This window comes from Polyergus mexicanus, unplaced genomic scaffold (genome assembly GCF_030449975.1).
Source record: "Polyergus mexicanus isolate NDT 795.1 unplaced genomic scaffold, iyPolMexi1.0 SCAF_17, whole genome shotgun sequence".
Classification (NCBI taxonomy): Eukaryota; Metazoa; Arthropoda; class Insecta; order Hymenoptera; family Formicidae; genus Polyergus; species Polyergus mexicanus.
In genome coordinates, this window is record NW_027223337.1 from 5,947,734 (window position 1) to 5,965,026 (window position 17,293).

The following is a 17,293-nucleotide window of genomic DNA, read 5'->3' on the forward strand; positions in this document are numbered from 1 at the left end:
TATCCTTCGTTTTCGCGTTTTGCACTGTGGTGCGCCTTTCTCTCAACGTGAATCAAATGTCAGAGGCTCCGTTCCACGAAGATACGATTCGACAGGCGAATTTTTACAGCAATGGGGGTAAACTGTAATTATTGTGAGAGATATTTGCTCTTTCGCTTATAAAATGATTAATAAATGGCTAATCAAAAAGTAATATCTGATTACATAATTATTATCCCGCATAGAGACATATTTCAAGACATATATATACATATATTGTATGTATATATAATTATATTTCTTTCCCAAAATAATAGTATGTATATATATATAAATTCATATTATCAATTTTTAATTTTTACTATATGATTTTAAATTACATTAATTATTAGAGCTTAGTTATTAATAATTTTATCAATTTAAAAAAATTCTATTTTGATTATTTTAATTTAAGTAGAAGTTTTGGCTTAAGTTGAGAGAGAAAAGTTAAAGACAAAAATTAAAATTGAAAAATTAAAAGTACGATAAAAATTTTGCGAAAAATTACAATTGTCTAACAATAATTCTTAAACGGCCATTCACTGGCACGGTTGTTCTATCGTGAGAATCTCTGTCAGCGAAACGTGTTGATCCTCGAAGATGCCGATCAGTTTCAGTGGACCAACACCGATAGATCACCAGCGCGACACGTTGGTCATTCTAGTCTCGTGACAGTTAACGCGAGGAAGACCCTCTCTCGCAGGTTGCACCGTGAAAAGACATACTTATCTACAAGGCACATCGCATTAGATAGCCTCGAGGGATTCGTCCTCGAACATGCGAGATCTTCCGACCTCTCGACCATCTTTCTTTGCTCTTAGAGATGAATAAAATTGTCCTTTAAAGCAAATTCCCCGGGAGTGGCACGGCGCCGCGCATTCGTCACAACCCTTGTCAGCCCTTTAAGATCCACCCTTATCGAAGTGGAACAACGCTCGATGATAACCGAATACATTTGGACGAAAACGCGCTTATGGTTCCCGAATTCTGAGATTCCATAGAGAGATCGTACTATATACGACAACGGTTCTCAATCTTCAAAGCGCGGTTCATGGATTTCTCTTTATATCTCTCGTTCGTCATGTGACAGTAAAAGATTATATATCTACATAGAAACGTATACAAACTTAAATCTCATTGTCGGATCTCATCATGAAACTCATTAATTATTATCATCGAAATTAAAATCCTCAAAAAGAACTCTGCTAAATTTTACTTTTATTTCTGAATTATTATATTTCAATCATCTGCTGTGTGCGATTTAATTCCGACGATTTTTTTATTTTTCGGATTGTGCATTCTGATTAGGATTATGATATTTTTTGTCGCAAATCGAGAAACAGAGATGTTTGACGTATTCGGCACAAGGAGAATGTCCGTGTTCACCTTCGGGAAACATCGTTCTATTACCGGTAGCGACAAGACCACGCGTCGCAAAGGGTCTTAGCATACAATGGAGGAGGAGACTCGCCGCTCGCCGCGTTAGTAAAGAGCACATGGCAGTAATTTTACTCGCCCGTACGTACCAACACCGAAATATAATACGCGCGCTCGCGTGATACATAATGCAAAAGGTGAGCGCGCGCGCATACAAAACCGCTACGCAGATAGATGGATAGATAAATCAATTTATTATACCGCGAGAGATATATCTTTAAGATAGGTAGCGCGCGGTAAATCGCATAAATATGTAGGATGTTGAGTAGCACAAGCAGCGCGAGAATTATTGCAATCGATAATCGCGCGTATAACGCGAGATTAGCTGTCCGGTTAAAAAATACGCATGATACTCTGTCTCGCGTTTCGCGAGAAATTTTTTATTCTTAGGATACAGTACGAGATATAACGCTGTAAAAGATTTCCAAAGAGAACACGATGGCACACACTTTGAAAGTTATTTTATAATCCCAAAACGTTATTTTAAATTTTATTCGTCTCGTATATATTGTATTGTATATATAAAAAAATTATTATTACTGTTCTCGAGTACATAAAAATTTTTTAACAACATAAAACAAATTTTAAGAGAATTGGGGAAACTTATGATTTTCATCTATGCAAAATCAAGATGATTGTCCGCCTAATTTAAAGGCGATAAATGCGACATTAATAAAGGCATGACGATCGTTTATAATATATCTTTTGCAAATATAGTATATTTGTGATTAATGTGTATAATTAGCGGAATTTTATAATCGTGCATAAAGTTACGATATATTCGGCTTGGAAGATAAATTATTTTCAAGCAGCGCGCGACGAACATAATGCATACATACATGCACATACATAAACGCACGACAGCGGATCGCTCGGATTCGCCGCGCCACGAATAAGGCAACGAGAAGAGAACCACGGGGTGTCGAAAGTCCACGCATATCCTCGTGAACGTTCGTTTCTGCTCGCTCTCGCTATCTGATTGCAGACTTGTTTCGCGGCGGAAGCCGCTCTCCCGGCTTCCTCTTCGACGCTGAAACGGCGAACGAAGAAGATACGTGCCTCCGAGACGAGTTATCATCGAGATTTATGCCCGGCTTCATCGAGCTTTGCGTTTATCCGCCCGTCGTCTAATGAAGCGATCGTTATGACCGTCCCGATTCGCAAGGTTTCGAATTCGCGCATTTTTAAACACGACTCCATAATCAACAACAAAATATATCATACATTGAGATTTATTTAATAAACTGGTATTATTGTATCTTTATTTTATCTATTTTCTCTATAAGACATTACAGAATTGCTATTCTAAGAATGGAAAAGTAGAGAAAATTAATCGTATATTCGAAATAATAAAAATTATTATAAATATGTTATACAAATTATCCTGACATTTAAAGTTTGACTTATAAGGATTTATAAACGACATTCTTTATTAAGCGGTTAATTTATTATAGAAGTTCTTATTCTTGAAAGCTATGATCCTGATTGGCATTTAAAGTTTAAGTTATTAATATAAAAAAAATGATCTTTACTCTCTTCTTGCCCCCTTTTGTCCTAATTAAAATCTTTTCAAGCCGAATTTTAGCGAGCGCTGGTCCTCGCGCGTTTTTTCACCCTTATCTTTGGCGACGAGAACCGCGCGAGGAAAGATCTCGTCGCTCGACGAATCTCGAAAGCTCGCTCAATTTTATTCTAATAACCACACATGTTACGCGTTTCCCGATATAGAATGGGGATACAGTCATACATTAAAATAGAACGCTATGGTTTGCCGGCGTGCATAATTATGGGAACGAGAAGCTGGACAATCGAGAGAAAAAATTTCATTTTGAAAAATTTAATTGGAAAAAAAATTTATATCTTTTCGTTTACAAAAAAAGAAGATAAATTTTCTCTACGTAAAACAACACCATATAATATTTCTCGAAATATTCAAAAATTAAAGCTCATATATTTTGATCAAATTACGTTCGAAAATTTCATAAATAGTATTTAACTTGTCAATATTCATTCGGAGAATGTAGAGTTATCGATATATCGTTGAATGTTGCTACGCGGACGAAAACGCAACTCATCGGTATTCGATCGACTCGCGACGGATATATCCAGAATATCTCCTAAGAACTCGCGGATAGGCGGAATTTAGAAAAGAGCGGAGAGAAGAAGCGATGGTGGCGAGGCGAGGCCATCATTGCCGATGCATGGGTTGCGCTGCGATCGCCTCCCATAACGCATCAATCTCGCGCGGGGGAGATCCCTCGGGAACCCCTGTAGCACAGTGCCTTGTCCGAAGCTCGGCCGCGCTCATCCGTCACGGCCGGCACTCCCGAATATACGCTTACTCGTGGTGCTTGTACGAGAGAGAGAGAGAGAGAGAGAGAGAGAGAGAGAGAGAGAGAGAGAGAGAGAGAGAGAAGTAACAACAGCGACTGACAAGAGATCGCGCGTACTCTCGTGCGTGCCCGCGTGCGTGCGTGCGTGCGTGCGAGATTCGTATTATCCGTCATACGATGCCTGTATTACGAGAAGGGAGCAGCAACCAGTGTATACACACACACAGTGTATCGTGTGACACCGGTACGTGTACGCCGAGAGCTGGCTTGAAAGAGAACGCAGAGAATCCTTCTGTGTTGTTTCGGTGTCATTGAGGGAAATAGTCGGCAGGCTAATAAGCGAGAGCCCCGAAGGTAATGACTAGTGTAGGGCTGGGATTTCTTTTCTCTTTTCGCATTGCAGCTGACAGTTGAAAGAATGCCAGTGTAAATATTCGAAATATTATAATGATAAGAATGCATCTTGTAATTTCACACGTTTATTGTTCGCGTAATCTTTCTATTAGTAGGACAATGAAAAATATAATTATTACTATATTATTATTAAAATAAATATACGAGAGAGATGGTTGATTGTATACGTTTCTTCATCCATTTATCTCTATATTTTTCGCGATATGTTACAGATCTGTCACGGGTTCGTGAGTCGATGTTTTCTCGAGAGACAGATGGAATTAAATTATTTCGTCGAGAGAAATAATATCGAGCAATTTAAACTCTTTAAATGTGAAAGGCTCGAACCGCAAGTGGGCGAAAGATTCTCGGTACACATAATTCCGCATTATCCTCCGTCAGATTATCTTCATTAAACGCGTCTGCGGTCGCGAAACTCCATCTTCGCGAACGCAAATGCATGGCGGTGAACGTTGGCGAATATAGCGGTGGATTTATAGACCACCCGTGTGTAGAGTTTGCTACTAACGAATATCTTTCATAAAAGCGGCGCATTCACTTTCGCACTTGCGGGCGTGAAATGCTATTATACGAGCTAACAGAATAATTTAAACGTACGATATGAGGATGGAAACATATCGAGACATTTGAAATTATCATTCTATTATTTGAATTATTTGATTCGATGATTTCTCAAATAATGTGTTTGCATAATTTAAGAGACTCTGTAAAGTGAAAATAGGTCAGAGAGAGAAATTTTCATTATGTAAATGATTATAAATAATAACACAATTGTTCTATCGACAATATTAAAACAAATTTTTAATAAAACATTGCGTAATTTTGGAGCACTGATATGAAATTGATTATATTATAATTATATTGTGATTTTACATCGATTTACACTCTCGATTTATCATCATTTTGATACATACAAATATTCAAGCTGCAAGAAAAGAAACCTTCGCTCTTTCTGTTATATATTGTATATTTCCTTCGCTCCTATCGTCCGACGTTCTGTCTCACTATTTCTCAACGCGGACGGCAATTACGAATTCCTACATCAGGCAAACTTGCAGCATCGCATACGAACGTTTCGATCCATCTGCGCGATCTCTCTCTCTTTTTTTTTTTTTTTTTTTTTTTATGGGGAAAGGATCGATTTCTCTTCGAAAAAATTCTGTAGACTGAATATCGCGCGTACGAAGTGAAAACACGAGATTTTACGAGATTTTTAACGAGATTTTAACGTCCATTAAGAGCACACGAAACATATAGACAGGGGAGGCGCATTTTTTATCTAGACAAATAAAAAAAAATCTGTATAATTATTATAAAAATTTCATAATGAGTTTTTTCTCAATATTACGTTTATATAAAAAAAAATTTGGTGTCTCTCAAATTACAATTCTTTTAAACCGAGGTACGGCTGCTTCTACTGGTTTTCAAAGCTGACCCTGCGTATCGTCATGGCCGGGCTGCGTGTCGGCCGATTCATCGATCGATTTTCCCCTATTCAGAAATACGCGTATCACGATATACCGTGCTCGAAGGCTATTTTTCTCTCTCGCTCCATCTTTCCCTCCCTTTATTCAATAAGTGACCATGTATCAACTACGCCTTGCTCGGGCACGTTCTTTGCATACCCGCGAAACGCGTTGTTATCACGTTCGTCCTAATAATTCTGTCCATACATTCGATTCGTCGATGTTCCCGGCTGGTAAGAACGCCGTCGGAGAAAAACGATCGTTGGGTCTGCGATATCTCCTGATCGCCGTCACGTCCGCGCCCAACTGTACTCCTAAACCCGAAAGTCCTGCCTCCTTATCCCTATTCCACATATTCCCCCGTGCCCGGACCACGTCGATCTCGATCTCGTCTCTCCTCTCGTCGTATCTTGCATCCTACGGATCACAGTTACGAGTCCTATCTCGTGGCCTCCTCGACGAGCCCTGGTTCGTACGAAATAGCAAAAGCTTCGGTGGTGAACGCCTCAGAATACTAATTCGCGAGCCAAAGTATCGCAAAATCGCAAATCTCGATCGGTCTAAATAAGCTTGCGCGATGCGCTTATTCAGGCCATACGCGCGTAATTTTAATAATAGCCCTTGTGTTCGTATCAAAATTTAGAGTCAATTATATAGGATCAATTAATTATTATAAAGTGTCAAGGTAATTAAATTTACCTATAGATTATGGACAAAATACAGATCCATCAACAGCGATAACAACGATCTAGAATAGTCGCGTACTGATTCAGCATGTTAATATTTTATACGTACACAATACACAATCGCGCGGACTTTCGCCGGTTACGCAAGCCGTGAATGCAGCCGGCACGTGTGCCGGCAACATTTGGTTTAGAAACTATTTCACGGGCCGGCTCTCGTAGGCTGTAAAATGTCGCGAGCGCAAGAGTTAGGCGACCATCTAAAATAACAAACCGCACGCTGGGGAAAGTGTCGTAGCGTGAGCGGCGCGTCTGTTAAAATTAAAACACCCGGATTAATTTACCACACCCCGCTATCCGTATATTCCTCCCTCCCTTTCTGCCTCCCTCTTGCCGGCGAGAAACGGGATTTGATAATATCAAGGGCGATCCGTGAGCGGAATAGTCGAGTGGACGTTGGTTTCGTTAGGTCCGTGTCTCGTGTAATAAAAGTCACCCTTCTCCCCGTAATCTACGACGCCACGGAAAATTCGGGCCATTAAGTATGCGCGGACTACGTGACAGCGATGACTACGAGGCACCAGAAATTAAAAGAGAAAAGTTTTATTTCCACTGCGCGTCGATGCTAATTTAGCGCGTATGAATGATGATTCATGAGAAAACACGTGCATTATTTTCCGCACGCGTGATTCATTGACGCGATTCTGTCGCGCGCAATCGTCAAAGACACGTGCCGTGTGAATTTATGTGGAGCCTAGTGTTATAAACTTACTCTAAAAATATATCTATCTGTAGCAATGAGGACAGTAATGTCTGAAAGCTTACCAAGCAATGTTTTATCGAATAAAACTAAATGTTTCTTATGACAGAAAAGTAATTTGCATCTTTGTCTTTGTTTACAAGAAAAAAATTAAAATGGAATAAGTTTGATTAAATTTGCGTTAATAAACACGAAGAACAATTTAATTATTCATTAGATAATAATTCGAATTACAGGATCTTTATCTTTTAATTTATTATGGTATTCATCAAAGCGCTGTCCATTTTCTTTTTGTTATTCTCATCCCGGGGACGATTTAATTCCATCTAGTACTATGCGTGTTCCGTTTAATCGAGGAACGTTCATTTTTATGTATCGCCTTCCTTGTCTCTGACAAATGTCGGTCCTAGTCTCTTAGTTACGAGAGAAAGGACAAATTTCAAAAGAGGGTGCTAAGTATCCGAGATAGCCTGGGGAAACCGTCGTCGTGAACGATGAGCCCGGCAACGTAGGAGGAATCCCTGGTGATTCAATTCGATACAATCGGGAGTAGATTTCTACGCTTCCGTTATATATTGCACATTCGTAACCCTATGTCGCGACACCCTCCACTTCTCCCCATTCGTCACTTCGTTAACGCGCGCGATTTTCTAATCGAACATTTTTAGAGATTCGTAAAATCGAACGATTCATTTACACTAACTCGTTCGTTTCCAAACGAAATAATATCATAAATTTAAATCTATCAATCAACATATACTAATCGCTTGATAATCTTGTACGATTAATAAAGACTATTTCTTAAATAAAATAATTTAATTTAACACGAGAATTTGATTCTTTAATTAATAGATAAGTTTATAATTTATTATCTCATTTAATATCATTTCTTTTATCATTTTAGTCTACCTATGCAATTCTAAGATAAAATTCGTATATATTACAAATTATGATAATTTTTTACAATACAAATAACAAGTTAATACTCTAGGAATACCAAAGATATATATACACGTATACATATTTCGTTTCCACCGTGTGGTTTCGATATGAACCATCGCCGTTCCCCAGTCTATCGCGCTTGAAGTGGCAACTCTCTCTGGGAATCGCGGATAACCGTGATATCACCGCGACTTCTTCGCATATATTGTACATTCAGCTGCAACCGCGCTCGCGCGCGCACACACATACACACGAACAAGCTCTCGTATGCGGTATTCAACGCTCGTTCGCGCATTCTCTTTCTCTCTGTATTCACGATATTTACATCGGCGTCCATGGTACACCCGAGCGAGGTAAATTTGGGTGCAACAACCCGAAGTTATTATCGTGTCGGCTGAGCGTTGATCCCCATTTTTCAAAGTACCTACGGAGCTCGCCCGACCCCTCACGGCCTTTCAAAGGCTTCCCGAGGCTTAACGAGGGTAAAAGGTAAAATAAACAAGCCCGCGCAAAAGCCAGGTTTTCTTTCTCTCTCTCTCTCTCTCTTTCTCTCTTTCTTTGTCCTTGTGTTGAACGCACTGGCGTATGCGTCGATACCGATACCTGCCTATCTATCTACCTAACGTGTAGGGCGCATGTGCATCCGCGCGAGGAGCACGAGGGCACTTAGCTGATTGCCCGGAAATTGATCAGGAAAATTGGACGGACGATGGGGCGAGTCGCAAGCGGCCTTTTTTGTTACCGGAAAATAAGTTGTTACGCTATGATTTTTCGGCATAGCACGAAAAACGATATTATTCGATACGCTATCGGCAATAACGATTACTTTTGCATTTTCAGATAGACATTCCTCTTTGGCATTGACATTCATGATTTTATATAATACGAGAATTGATTTCCATTATTTTTGTAACATTTTGGGTAAATATGTCTCATAAATATGAGATCGTACACATATAAATATATTCTGAATATTCATGAATTAAACCAAATCGGAGAAATGTATCGAAATTTATATGTCTAGAGAATCAGTTTTCTTCACGATCCTATCAATGTTTATCCTTATGAAAGCTAAGCTCAAGTAACAAAAAGATTCGCGAATACGATTTTAAGCTAACATTGATATTAGACTGCAATCCTCTGACCGATTTTTATTTACTTATCGTATCTTATGGGATCGGCGAAAGCGGATTTCACAGTATGAAGAAAAATGAGAAAAATTGGTGCGTGCGAGTCTTTGAATTTTCAGTTTAATTCTCATACCCCACTATTTTCTTTCCAGTATATAGGTATAATAACTCGGCATACGTTTATCCTATTTTACGGTTGTGGCGCCTTCTTATTGCGTTCGCTGGCTGTCGATCTGCGTTTCGAATAAAATGTCAAAGCCAGAAACGATTTTTCCTCCCCTCTTTCTCTCTCTCTCTCTCTCTCTCTCTCTTTCGTTCTGTGCTTTAAACTAAAGGGGGCACGCGATATATGCCGGAAAGAGGATTTTCGGCGGAGGGGCGAAAGGAAAAGACGGTAAATCAGATTTGCCGTCTGGGAAAATGTTGTACTGGATTAGGTTCCTACCACGCGCGCCCGGCGGGAAATCCGATTCTCATCGAAAGTATATTTCGTCGGTATCGGTACCGGGGTCGTGAAACATTCTTCTCGCGAATCCACGTGGCGAGCAGTCATCTTTAATTTACTATACGACGTAGAAAACAAAAAGCGCGTTTGCCGCACTCTTTTTAAAGTTCCAATTTTTTCCGTTTTTATTCAGAAGCTATTTTAAAACCAGTCATGTATTTAATTGCTTGCGTACGCAGTGTCGAAAAAAATATAGTTAATTAAAAAACTTTCTTTTTCTGACCTGTAAATACGGTATAGATAATACGAATAAAATTAATTATATTCGGCAATTTTCGTTTTTATGAGTAGTTAGCTAACATTTATATTTTCAACGATCAGGTGATAAAAATAAATCAAAAAGAAACGTGCCAAAATGACGCGTGTCTAATAAGCGTTCATGGTTTCTGAGTATCTCCGGGTAATAAAACGATTTCTGCTCTAATGCAGGAGCTCTTAGACCTACGCTATGGATTAGGGTCATGTTTCGACCACGTCATCATTTCCGTAAATCACGCACAAGCCTTAGAGCGTCGAATTCCTTATAAGCCCGTGAGATTGGATCTGATTCAAGAATGATATTTGTATCGGGAATTCCGTTTCTCGCTTGTGATTTATTCGCGAGAATCATCATCGTCGATTGAATTCTTTTCACGACAACGGATAGTTATACCATTCGATCTAACGATGAGCGTGTCTGTTTACAAAATAGTATGCGAATCCATATGAAGACGTTAGCGACAAGGTGTCCTCGTTGGCACGACAAACGCACCCTCCTCGTTGACAAAAAAGAGCCGCCATCCTTCACGCTGCACAAGCGCCATTCACGAGGACCGATTTATCCGCGTTCACACTACCCAGGGCCGGTTTCAGACCTTTGTGCATTCATCCATAATAAAATATACACTTAAGACCGTAACTAGGGATTTTGCTACCTAAGGCAAAAACTGAAATATATACGTACATACATACATATATGTATGTATATACAATATATAGTATACTTCTCACTTTTTGGTATATTTCATTAAATAATAATTAAAAATAATATTATTTTTCAAATCAGTTATTTTAATAACAATCCTCTTAGAAATCTTTCAAACCTAAAGAAATTCTATTTTTTTGTCGATGACCGTTTGAGACCGACCCTATCATTCTCACCAGCGTTTCTTTGTACTCTTCTAGCGAGTGTCAACGAAGCGCGCTGGTTGCTGCAAGGGCAGCACGAATACACATACACATACACACATACATACACACATAGCACAGTGCGTGCTATGGAAAGTGGGTCGACTGCCAGCGCGAGGAGAAACCTGGAGGTGGATGGACGCCGTCGAGAGAGGGAAAGTAAATTTCCGCCTCGATTGGCGTCTCCGACGAGTGAATTTCGTTCCCGAAAATCCGGAGGGTTGAACAATCCTTATTCCGCGCGTCTCCCTCTCCCTTCTTCGCTCGCTTTTCCCGTTGCCCATCGCGCAGCGCGCCTCTTATAAGCTGTAATTCATAACTCCACGTTTGACCGCAACATCCCCCGTACGTTATTTATTCTAGGTGCAACTCGTATTTTTTCGGCCATTTTATCGGGCATCTCTCGATTTATGTCCATCGACTGCTTGGACCCTACTGTGTGTGTATCATGTGTGTGCGTGTGTGTGTGTGTGTGTGTGTGTGTGTGTGTGTGCGTGTGTGTGTACCCGCCGTGCCTACAAATTCATTGATATTCCGTGCAGAATTGTCGTCCGCGCCATTGCGATGTCCGCCTAATGAATTTAACCATCGTGCCGATGCCCTCTTAGCAGTCGGGACCACTTTGGTTCTTCACACCCATCTTCCTCTTTTCCTTCTTCATCTACGGTTTCTCTTTTCCCTTCCTCGTCTTTTCTTCCTCGATTCCCTTTCACCAATATGCGCTTATCCGGCAAGCTCACTGTGTGAATACTTAAATTGACAATTCGATACGTAATTAAATTTAATTCTTTACGTAATTAAATCAGTTATGTTCGTTGTCGTTAAATCAGTTATATTCAGTTTTAAATCTTCGCTAAGACATCAGTCTTAAAAAAAAAAAAATTGATGCACCGAACATAAAGATGCGAAATTGACAATATCTAAATTTGTTTCTTCAAATAAGCAAATTATAAGCGTCAAATAAGTAAATCATAATGCAAAATTAATATTAGATATGCTAATAATGTAAATTAGTATTTCTTATCATGCACAGAAATTGATTCTTTAATTATTAATCAATTTTTCACATAAATGGCAAATAAAATTATGAAGCAAAGATAATATTTTAATATATTACAAAGTCATAATTATTTGAAAAAAAGAAAGAGATTAACAACCATTAATTTTTATAAACTGATCACAACTGTCACGTCAATGTATTATAACTTCGATTTACAATTGTGTCGCTCAGCTTACAACAAAACTTGAAAGCCAACAATAAATTTCCTAGGGGAAAAACTCTCTAGATCAGACTAGCAAATTCTGTTTATACGCGGAACAAACCGACATGTTTCACGCTGTGAAAAGAAGTTTTTCATTCGACGGATCGCGTCTTGAAAATACAGTCGTTCCTGACTTCGATCCCGAGTGATTATCTCTCCGACATTTTTCGTTGAAATGCACAATGCCATCCGTTGCACAAATACCCGTCTAGAGACGAAGAAGGAAACGGGAGGATGTGTTTCGGTTTTTTTTTTCTCTTTTTTTAGATCGCACTCTCTATATTTTTTTGCGACTGTGTTAAGGCAGGTGAAACCGGCCAAGCGTAACGGGAAATCCCCGGGTACAGCTAATAGCGATTTAGCTTCCACTGCCTCCCCCGAATCAACGAGGACGCGTAGTAGATCCTCGATGTAGGTAGGTAGATAGGTACATCACGCCCGGATGGAGCTTTTCAAAACCGTTGCACCATACGAACGGGTTTTTAATTTCGAAGCCTCGACCCCCCCAAACAGACGAATGGCCGGATATTAAACGTACGCCAAATGTATGTCTAGATGGAGATAGACGAATTCGAGAGATATATCTTGATTAGATTAAACACTCGAAATGCCCGGACGTCCGCGAATTAAAAAATATACACTGACTTAAAATCGAAGCTATGCGCTTTTCGATTAAATTAGTGATCGATAAATTCTCAAAAATTTGCGTCTCGTGATAAAATATAAATGCAAACTATATTTCTCTTGCGATTAGTTAAAAATATCTCTGATCTTTTTATTTATTTGTTGAGAGAGAGAGAAGGAAAGAAATTATAATCACACATACAGTATTTTATAAATATACATATGAGAGAGGATGAAATTATTAAAGAGAATAATTATTCGAAAGAATATTTAATATTTCGTATTTAATGCATTTAAAACCCTTTTAATAGTTAAAATTCTAAATCTAAACTTATTTAAAAATTATTTCATAGTATATATAAAGATATTTATTTTAAATAAAAATCAATATAGAGACTTATTATAAGATAGTTGTTCATTTTTTTTTTTTTTTTTTTTTTTTTTTTTAGTTATCTCTCATAGATCATTCACAAAGCTCTATATCAATGATTCCTCGCTATTCTCATTGTTATCGTCGTCAAAATTATTCGCACCCTTGTAAAGATTGAACGGAGATAAGCGCGGACATGTTCGCATTAACGTGGCTAATTTTTTGCATGCGATTTCTGCCGCGATCCATCCACCGGATCCCATATTAACGACGAACCGCACGTCCGTCGATCGTCTGACCGTTCGCGGTCTGCGATCAATGATTTGGATTTGGGCCAGGATAACGCGGAGATGCCGGGAGAGCCCATCGTCATGGCTTTTTGGCGGACGGGCAGAGATTGCTGGAGCGAAATTGAGGTCGTGCCACTGGCCGTAAACCTCTGAAACACCGCCACCGGCCGCGCCATTCGGTCAATTATTCGCTTCGAATTATGGCCCTCCAATTGCGCGAGAGTTATAAGAGCAACCCGGCTGCTGCTCCCGTTCCGATATATAGTGGGCCGCAAACTCCAGTCGATTGGTAGCTCGTTTATGATAACGACTGGACGACACCCGGCAGTCAAGTTTCGATCCCACTAACTTCTCTCACCCGCGAAATAACTTTATGCCTTTCTCGCGATTTTATATTATAAATTGATTATATTTGTCTATATTTTCACACGCAGCAAACAAAATTTTTTTTATATCTTGTCACAATGTCTAGTTGGAAATTTATATGCTTAAAATAAAAGAAAGAGAGAAGAGAGGAGCTATCGTATATATAAATTACTATATATATATATATAAGAATCTTTATTTTCTCGATAAGAATTATTATTCTCTCTTCTTGTATTATTGAAAAAAATTAAATTTTAAATCTACGAGCGAATTCATAAGCTAAACAACATTTCGCGTAAGCTAATAAAAGATAAAAAAATTGACACTCATCAATATGATGCGAAGCAGTAACAAAATGAGAATGTTAAGTTTAAATAGCTATATATAATATTATATAATATAATCTAAGATATATATAGTTTATATTTTTATATTTATATATATGCATGACATTACTTAATAATATAAAATAGAATTAAATTTCTTTTGCTTACCCCATGGTTGCTCTCTGCTATCGCCCAATGCTTCCCTAGGCTTCCTCCTTCTCCTCTCATTGTCAGGTTGTCGGATAAATAGTTCGTTGCGTTCACGCACTGCATCTACTTACGAAAAAAAAAAAAAAACGATAATGACGAATCTGCGACACGATAGAAACGTACGCACGTAATACTTTGTACGGCACTCCCGATTTTAAGACACGACGAACTATCCGCGACACACAATAAGAATAAACGGACGACATTTTTCACGGCACTCCCGAATTCCGCGATCACGAGGCAATATCCGATAATCAATAAAAAAAAAAGAGAAAATCGACGAAACGGGCCTTAAAAGCCTTAAGAAACTGTTAAAAAACCGTTTGGATACTTAGCTTCCCCTTCAGGATAAACCTTCCAGGTACTGAGCCCTCCCACCAACGTCAAGGTGTACCCAATGGGAGGGTTTCATCGGCAAAAAGCCGACGATGTGATATATGTATGCTCTAAAAAGACGAGTATTCGAAGAAGTTTTAAAAAGCGGAAAAATTTCGAAAATCATGCGATCAATTTCACAGCGATATTACACCTATTTCGGCGATATTACTTATCCTTCTTTTTGTAAACTTTTGCGCTACGACAAAAACAAATTACGCGCTTCTATGTTTTAAAGAAATTAATATATTATAAGTGATAATTATTTATATAAAAAAATCGTCTGAGAGTATGGTCGCTATGCCAAATATGTTTGCATATTAGAATCGAATAAATCTCGCGAAATATATATAGCGTTTCAATAAATTATACATTGCCAAACGCCGTATCTATATTACACAGATAACGAATATTGAAATATGAATTAATTACGACCGTACTTATTGCTTTAATCGCGATATCGCTCGACTCGGAATCGATCCGCTTCGTATACGCGGCGTTATACTTTCTTTCTTTTTAATAGCCACTTCTGATTTAGAGTGTAACCAGATTATTCCGGCCAACAATTGATAAAGAATAAGAAATAAAGAAAACTCAAAAATAAAATCGGAATAAAGGACACATTCATAATGTGTCAGAACACGTCCATTTCCGTCCGCGGGCGGCAACAAACTGCGAGCGACGTTATATTCTATTACTAAACGGAGAAAAACACAAGAATGTTGACAAGTTCACCATGCGACGTGATTGATACAAGTCGAGTGGATGTAAATAAACATAGTTGTATATACACTTTCCTTACTGAGATTATTTATGTATAATTATATAGTCTCTCTCCGAAAATATATTTTACTCTTTTTTTACTTCCTCTTCCTCCTATACGCATACACATACATCACTTTTAAAAGTCTCTAAATTTATTTAAGATTCAGAAGAGAGTGTCAAGCCAATTACAGTCTCGAACAGAGTTCTCAGCATCACGTGCTTCGCTGCTTTAGCCGTATAATGTGTGGTTTGTAGCGACAATCCTTTGCATCCTGGTTTCGTATCGTGGATCGGGATACAGAACCGGAGAGGCATGAATGCGCGTGTATACGAATGCGTATTCATGCCACGTGATGTATATGTATATGTCTGTACCCTCCGCAGGAGACCTTGACAGGTCGGGCGATGGGTATAGCCGCGCGGCGCCGCGTTTTCCTCGTATATCTCGACCCACGCAGAAACATTCGTTAGTAAGCGCGATCTCTAAAATGGATACCTTAATGTAGCATTCGCAAACATTATTATAGCTCCGCGACTCCGCTTTTCCCTGGTTCTCTCGCTCATGCAAATAGAAATACTTTATTTGCGTCTGTTTGCGACCCCACCGCCCCGCTCGACCCCCTTTTATCACGACTTCAAAGAAAATGTTCTGCGTTACATTAACCGATATAGAAACCACCATGAATATGCTCAGAGATTACTTTCGTGGCATTCTCGCAATTCGGTAACGAATCTAGATTGCTTGCAAAAAAAAAAAAAAAAAAAAGTTGCATTAAAGATACGGCGATGATATAAAAATTCATAGATTGAATAAAAATACTAGAAAAACAATAACGATTAATGATCAATACACATTATATAGTGTTAAATAATAAATCTGATTTATATAATTATCGCCAGTAAAATATTCGCGTAATTATATAAAACTCCATAATTTTTATTCCTAGCATATATTCGATTTTCTTTCTTCTCTCTCTCTCTCTCTCTAAGATCGTTAACAGTGTACAAACTATCGATATTAGTTTACTTTCAATTTAACGAATCGATCCATCATACGATGGTTTAGAAAATTTACAGAAAACAACGGTGGCTGGTAACATAAAACGATAAGATGAAAAGCGATGCATCAGAGTTGACTAACAAGTCGTAATATAAATACAAACAGGAATAAGCTACGAAAAGAAGAGAGAGAAAAAAAAATAAAGAATCGTAGAAATACAGGAAGAGAGATTCAAACAATTGTACCTAGAAATTATAAATATATCATACATATTTCGATGAATTATTATGATTCTGAAGATTAATTCAATACTTCACAACAACAAAATAACGTTGAAACGAATAGCGGAATATCAATTGATTTAGTTGTAGTAAAATGCAAACAGAAATAAGCCAAGAAAGAGAATTAAATAGAAAAAGAGAGATCATGTTATATACAAAATTCATATTTATGAAAACTTTTTGGTGCATTATCGTGTATTATTTTATGATCTATCAAGATCGATCCAGCAACGTTTAAAAAGGAATTAAAAAGCGTCTATCGTAATATAGAGCGATGAGACGAAGAACATCGCGCCAATTGACTAAGTTGTAATATAATGCAAACAAAGATAAAAAAAACGAGAGAGAAATTTAGAGAAAGAAAAGAAATATAGATAGAGAGGGAGAACGAGTCGAGACAGTGGCGAGCGGTAGCTGGTCGACTGACAGCGCCCAAAGAATTAGTATCTTGTATCTGGCGAAGAGCGCTACAAATCATTTGGGGAGGCTGTCAAGCATACCTCGAGCTCAACTCCCCTGCCTTCTCTCTCTCTCTCTCACTTTCTCTTTTTTACTCTGGGCGTTGTCTT

The 17,293-nt window shown here is 38.4% G+C and overlaps 2 protein-coding genes across 2 annotated transcripts in view; one reads left to right on the forward strand and one right to left on the reverse strand.

The window, feature by feature from the left end:
* Positions 1-14,692, reverse strand: part of Dh31 (diuretic hormone class 2) — a 275,640-nt gene extending 260,948 nt beyond the window's left edge. Inside the window, exon 1 of the mRNA XM_070309806.1 lies at positions 14,262-14,692. The gene's annotated coding sequence lies outside the window, so the exon portion shown is untranslated. The remainder of the gene's footprint in view (positions 1-14,261) is intronic.
* The window catches only part of LOC138940682 (MAP/microtubule affinity-regulating kinase 3-like), a 197,253-nt gene that overhangs the window by 141,811 nt on the left and 38,149 nt on the right, over positions 1-17,293 (forward strand). The gene's annotated exons all lie outside the window — the stretch shown is intronic.